Consider the following 7,519-nt stretch of genomic DNA (forward strand, 5'->3'; position numbering starts at 1 on the left):
TCATTAACCAAAAATCGCAAAAGTAAGTAAAAAGTGTGAAATCATTAACCAAAAACTCGAAAATAATCTCCAGAGACTAAGTCCGAAAGGGCAAATGGTTAACCAGTAAGCAGAGTAATCATTAACCAAAAGGCGCAAAAGTAAGTAAAAAGTATGAAATCAGTAACCAAAAAGCGCAAAAATATGTTAAAAGTGTGAAATCATTAACCAAAAAGTCGAAAATAATCTCCAGAGACTAAGTCCGAAAGGGCAAATGGTTAACCAGTAAGCAGAGTAATCATTAACCAAAAATCGCAAAAATATGTTAAAAGTGTGAAATCATTAACCAAAAACTCGAAAATAATGTGCAGAGACTAAGTCCGAAAGGGCAAATGGTTAACCAGTAAGCAGAGTAATCATTAACCAAAAAGGGCAAAAGTAAGTAAAAAGTATGAAATCATTAACCAAAAAGCACAAAATTAAGTTAAAAGTGTGAAATCATTAACCAAAAAGTCGAAAATAATGTCCAGAGACCAAGTCCGAAAGGGCAAATGGTTAACCAGTAAGCAGAGTAATCATTAACCAAAAATCGCAAAAGTAAGTAAAAAGTATGAAATCATTAACCAAAAAGGGCAAAAGTAAGTAAAAAGTATGAAATCATTAACCAAAAATCGCAAAAGTAAGTAAAAAGTATGAAATCATTAACCAAAAATCGCAAAAGTAAGTAAAAAGTATGAAATCATTAACCAAAAAGCACAAAATTAAGTTAAAAGTGTGAAATCATTAACCAAAATGTCGAAAACAATGTCCAGAGACTAAGTCCGAAAGGGCAAATGGTTAACCAGTAAGCAGAGTAATCATTAACCAAAAATCGCAAAAGTAAGTAAAAAGTGTGAAATCATTAACCAAAAACCCGAAAATAATGTCCAGAGACTAAGTCCGAAAGGGCAAATGGTTAACCAGTAAGCAGAGTAATCATTAACCAAAAATCGCAAAAGTAAGTAAAAAGTGTGAAATCATTAACCAAAAACTCGAAAATAATGTCCAGAGACTAAGTCCGAAAGGGCAAATGGTTAACCAGTAAGCAGAGTAATCATTAACCAAAAGGCGCAAAAGTAAGTAAAAAGTATGAAATCAGTAACCAAAAAGCGCAAAAATATGTTAAAAGTGTGAAATCATTAACCAAAAACTCGAAAATAATGTGCAGAGACTAAGTCCGAAAGGGCAAATAATTAACCAGTAAGCAGAGTAATCATTAACCAAAAAGCGCAAAAATATGTTAAAAGTGTGAAATCATTAACCAAAAACTCGAAAATAATGTCCAGAGACTAAGTTCGAAAGGGCAAATGGTTAACCAGTAAGCAGAGTAATCATTAACCAAAAATCGCAAAAGTAAGTAAAAAGTGTGAAATCATTAACCAAAAAGCACAAAATTAAGTTAAAAGTGTGAAATCATTAACCAAAAAGTCGAAAATAATCTCCAGAGACTAAGTCCGAAAGGGCAAATGGTTAACCAGTAAGCAGAGTAATCATTAACCAAAAAGCGCAAAAATATGTTAAAAGTGTGAAATCATTAACCAAAAACTCGAAAATAATGTGCAGAGACTAAGTCCGAAAGGGCAAATAATTAACCAGTAAGCAGAGTAATCATTAACCAAAAAGCGCAAAAATATGTAAAAAGTGTGAAATCAGTAACCAAAAAGCGCAAAAGTAAGTAAAAAGTGTGAAATCATTAACCAAAAACTCGAAAATAATCTCCAGAGACTAAGTCCGAAAGGGCAAATGGTTAACCAGTAAGCAGAGTAATCATTAACCAAAAAGCGCAAAAATATGTTAAAAGTGTGAAATCATTAACCAAAAACTCGAAAATAATGTGCAGAGACTAAGTCCGAAAGGGCAAATAATTAACCAGTAAGCAGAGTAATCATTAACCAAAAAGCGCAAAAATATGTAAAAAGTGTGAAATCAGTAACCAAAAAGCGCAAAAGTAAGTAAAAAGTGTGAAATCATTAACCAAAAACTCGAAAATAATCTCCAGAGACTAAGTCCGAAAGGGCAAATGGTTAACCAGTAAGCAGAGTAATCATTAACCAAAAAGCGCAAAAATATGTTAAAAGTGTGAAATCATTAACCAAAAACTCGAAAATAATGTCCAGAGACTAAGTCCGAAAGGGCAAATGGTTAACCAGTAAGCAGAGTAATCATTAACCAAAAATCGCAAAAGTAAGTAAAAAGTGTGAAATCATTAACCAAAAAGCACAAAATTAAGTTAAAAGTGTGAAATCATTAACCAAAAAGTCGAAAATAATCTCCAGAGACTAAGTCCAAAAGGGCAAATGGTTAACCAGTAAGCAGAGTAATCATTAACCAAAAATCGCAAAAGTAAGTAAAAAGTGTGAAATCATTAACCAAAAACTCGAAAATAATCTCCAGAGACTAAGTCCGAAAGGGCAAATGGTTAACCAGTAAGCAGAGTAATCATTAACCAAAAGGCGCAAAAGTAAGTAAAAAGTATGAAATCAGTAACCAAAAAGCGCAAAAATATGTTAAAAGTGTGAAATCATTAACCAAAAAGTCGAAAATAATCTCCAGAGACTAAGTCCGAAAGGGCAAATGGTTAACCAGTAAGCAGAGTAATCATTAACCAAAAATCGCAAAAGTAAGTAAAAAGTGTGAAATCATTAACCAAAAACTCGAAAATAATCTCCAGAGACTAAGTCCGAAAGGGCAAATGGTTAACCAGTAAGCAGAGTAATCATTAACCAAAAGGCGCAAAAGTAAGTAAAAAGTATGAAATCAGTAACCAAAAAGCGCAAAAATATGTTAAAAGTGTGAAATCATTAACCAAAAAGTCGAAAATAATCTCCAGAGACTAAGTCCGAAAGGGCAAATGGTTAACCAGTAAGCAGAGTAATCATTAACCAAAAATCGCAAAAATATGTTAAAAGTGTGAAATCATTAACCAAAAACTCGAAAATAATGTGCAGAGACTAAGTCCGAAAGGGCAAATGGTTAACCAGTAAGCAGAGTAATCATTAACCAAAAAGGGCAAAAGTAAGTAAAAAGTATGAAATCATTAACCAAAAAGCACAAAATTAAGTTAAAAGTGTGAAATCATTAACCAAAAAGTCGAAAATAATGTCCAGAGACCAAGTCCGAAAGGGCAAATGGTTAACCAGTAAGCAGAGTAATCATTAACCAAAAATCGCAAAAGTAAGTAAAAAGTATGAAATCATTAACCAAAAAGGGCAAAAGTAAGTAAAAAGTATGAAATCATTAACCAAAAATCGCAAAAGTAAGTAAAAAGTATGAAATCATTAACCAAAAATCGCAAAAGTAAGTAAAAAGTATGAAATCATTAACCAAAAAGCACAAAATTAAGTTAAAAGTGTGAAATCATTAACCAAAATGTCGAAAACAATGTCCAGAGACTAAGTCCGAAAGGGCAAATGGTTAACCAGTAAGCAGAGTAATCATTAACCAAAAATCGCAAAAGTAAGTAAAAAGTGTGAAATCATTAACCAAAAACCCGAAAATAATGTCCAGAGACTAAGTCCGAAAGGGCAAATGGTTAACCAGTAAGCAGAGTAATCATTAACCAAAAATCGCAAAAGTAAGTAAAAAGTGTGAAATCATTAACCAAAAACTCGAAAATAATGTCCAGAGACTAAGTCCGAAAGGGCAAATGGTTAACCAGTAAGCAGAGTAATCATTAACCAAAAGGCGCAAAAGTAAGTAAAAAGTATGAAATCAGTAACCAAAAAGCGCAAAAATATGTTAAAAGTGTGAAATCATTAACCAAAAACTCGAAAATAATGTGCAGAGACTAAGTCCGAAAGGGCAAATAATTAACCAGTAAGCAGAGTAATCATTAACCAAAAAGCGCAAAAATATGTTAAAAGTGTGAAATCATTAACCAAAAACTCGAAAATAATGTCCAGAGACTAAGTTCGAAAGGGCAAATGGTTAACCAGTAAGCAGAGTAATCATTAACCAAAAATCGCAAAAGTAAGTAAAAAGTGTGAAATCATTAACCAAAAAGCACAAAATTAAGTTAAAAGTGTGAAATCATTAACCAAAAAGTCGAAAATAATCTCCAGAGACTAAGTCCGAAAGGGCAAATGGTTAACCAGTAAGCAGAGTAATCATTAACCAAAAAGCGCAAAAATATGTTAAAAGTGTGAAATCATTAACCAAAAACTCGAAAATAATGTGCAGAGACTAAGTCCGAAAGGGCAAATGGTTAACCAGTAAGCAGAGTAATCATTAACCAAAAATCGCAAAAGTAAGTAAAAAGTGTGAAATCATTAACCAAAAACTCGAAAATAATCTCCAGAGACTAAGTCCGAAAGGGCAAATGGTTAACCAGTAAGCAGAGTAATCATTAACCAAAAATCGCAAAAGTAAGTAAAAAGTGTGAAATCATTAACCAAAAACTCGAAAATAATGTCCAGAGACCAAGTCCGAAAGGGCAAATGGTTAACCAGTAAGCAGAGTAATCATTAACCAAAAATCGCAAAAGTAAGTAAAAAGTGTGAAATCATTAACCAAAAATCGCAAAAGTAAGTAAAAAGTGTGAAATCATTAACCAAAAACTCGAAAATAATCTCCAGAGACTAAGTCCGAAAGGGCAAATGGTTAACCAGTAAGCAGAGTAATCATTAACCAAAAATCGCAAAAGTAAGTAAAAAGTGTGAAATCATTAACCAAAAATCGCAAAAGTAAGTAAAAAGTGTGAAATCATTAACCAAAAAGTCGAAAATAATCTCCAGAGACTAAGTCCAAAAGGGCAAATGGTTAACCAGTAAGCAGAGTAATCATTAACCAAAAATCGCAAAAGTAAGTAAAAAGTGTGAAATCATTAACCAAAAACTCGAAAATAATCTCCAGAGACTAAGTCCGAAAGGGCAAATGGTTAACCAGTAAGCAGAGTAATCATTAACCAAAAGGCGCAAAAGTAAGTAAAAAGTATGAAATCAGTAACCAAAAAGCGCAAAAATATGTTAAAAGTGTGAAATCATTAACCAAAAAGTCGAAAATAATCTCCAGAGACTAAGTCCGAAAGGGCAAATGGTTAACCAGTAAGCAGAGTAATCATTAACCAAAAATCGCAAAAATATGTTAAAAGTGTGAAATCATTAACCAAAAACTCGAAAATAATGTGCAGAGACTAAGTCCGAAAGGGCAAATGGTTAACCAGTAAGCAGAGTAATCATTAACCAAAAAGGGCAAAAGTAAGTAAAAAGTATGAAATCATTAACCAAAAAGCACAAAATTAAGTTAAAAGTGTGAAATCATTAACCAAAAAGTCGAAAATAATGTCCAGAGACCAAGTCCGAAAGGGCAAATGGTTAACCAGTAAGCAGAGTAATCATTAACCAAAAATCGCAAAAGTAAGTAAAAAGTATGAAATCATTAACCAAAAAGGGCAAAAGTAAGTAAAAAGTATGAAATCATTAACCAAAAATCGCAAAAGTAAGTAAAAAGTATGAAATCATTAACCAAAAATCGCAAAAGTAAGTAAAAAGTATGAAATCATTAACCAAAAAGCACAAAATTAAGTTAAAAGTGTGAAATCATTAACCAAAATGTCGAAAACAATGTCCAGAGACTAAGTCCGAAAGGGCAAATGGTTAACCAGTAAGCAGAGTAATCATTAACCAAAAATCGCAAAAGTAAGTAAAAAGTGTGAAATCATTAACCAAAAACCCGAAAATAATGTCCAGAGACTAAGTCCGAAAGGGCAAATGGTTAACCAGTAAGCAGAGTAATCATTAACCAAAAATCGCAAAAGTAAGTAAAAAGTGTGAAATCATTAACCAAAAACTCGAAAATAATGTCCAGAGACTAAGTCCGAAAGGGCAAATGGTTAACCAGTAAGCAGAGTAATCATTAACCAAAAGGCGCAAAAGTAAGTAAAAAGTATGAAATCAGTAACCAAAAAGCGCAAAAATATGTTAAAAGTGTGAAATCATTAACCAAAAACTCGAAAATAATGTGCAGAGACTAAGTCCGAAAGGGCAAATAATTAACCAGTAAGCAGAGTAATCATTAACCAAAAAGCGCAAAAATATGTTAAAAGTGTGAAATCATTAACCAAAAACTCGAAAATAATGTCCAGAGACTAAGTTCGAAAGGGCAAATGGTTAACCAGTAAGCAGAGTAATCATTAACCAAAAATCGCAAAAGTAAGTAAAAAGTGTGAAATCATTAACCAAAAAGCACAAAATTAAGTTAAAAGTGTGAAATCATTAACCAAAAAGTCGAAAATAATCTCCAGAGACTAAGTCCGAAAGGGCAAATGGTTAACCAGTAAGCAGAGTAATCATTAACCAAAAAGCGCAAAAATATGTTAAAAGTGTGAAATCATTAACCAAAAACTCGAAAATAATGTGCAGAGACTAAGTCCGAAAGGGCAAATAATTAACCAGTAAGCAGAGTAATCATTAACCAAAAAGCGCAAAAATATGTAAAAAGTGTGAAATCAGTAACCAAAAAGCGCAAAAGTAAGTAAAAAGTGTGAAATCATTAACCAAAAACTCGAAAATAATCTCCAGAGACTAAGTCCGAAAGGGCAAATGGTTAACCAGTAAGCAGAGTAATCATTAACCAAAAAGCGCAAAAATATGTTAAAAGTGTGAAATCATTAACCAAAAACTCGAAAATAATGTGCAGAGACTAAGTCCGAAAGGGCAAATAATTAACCAGTAAGCAGAGTAATCATTAACCAAAAAGCGCAAAAATATGTAAAAAGTGTGAAATCAGTAACCAAAAAGCGCAAAAGTAAGTAAAAAGTGTGAAATCATTAACCAAAAACTCGAAAATAATCTCCAGAGACTAAGTCCGAAAGGGCAAATGGTTAACCAGTAAGCAGAGTAATCATTAACCAAAAAGCGCAAAAATATGTTAAAAGTGTGAAATCATTAACCAAAAACTCGAAAATAATGTCCAGAGACTAAGTCCGAAAGGGCAAATGGTTAACCAGTAAGCAGAGTAATCATTAACCAAAAATCGCAAAAGTAAGTAAAAAGTGTGAAATCATTAACCAAAAAGCACAAAATTAAGTTAAAAGTGTGAAATCATTAACCAAAAAGTCGAAAATAATCTCCAGAGACTAAGTCCGAAAGGGCAAATGGTTAACCAGTAAGCAGAGTAATCATTAACCAAAAAGCGCAAAAATATGTTAAAAGTGTGAAATCATTAACCAAAAATCGCAAAAGTAAGTAAAAAGTGTGAAATCATTAACCAAAAAGTCGAAAATAATGTCCAGAGACTAAGTCCGAAAGGGCAAATGGTTAACCAGTAAGCAGAGTAATCATTAACCAAAAAGCGCAAAAATATGTTAAAAGTGTGAAATCATTAACCAAAAACTCGAAAATAATGTCCAGAGACTAAGTCCGAAAGGGCAAATGGTTAACCAGTAAGCAGAGTAATCATTAACCAAAAAGGGCAAAAGTAAGTAAAAAGTATGAAATCATTAACCAAAAAGTCGAAAATAATGCCCAGAGACTAAGTCCGAAAGGGCAAATGGTTAACCAGA

This window comes from Heterodontus francisci, unplaced genomic scaffold (genome assembly GCF_036365525.1).
Source record: "Heterodontus francisci isolate sHetFra1 unplaced genomic scaffold, sHetFra1.hap1 HAP1_SCAFFOLD_2228, whole genome shotgun sequence".
In the NCBI taxonomy this organism is placed as follows: domain Eukaryota; kingdom Metazoa; phylum Chordata; class Chondrichthyes; order Heterodontiformes; family Heterodontidae; genus Heterodontus; species Heterodontus francisci.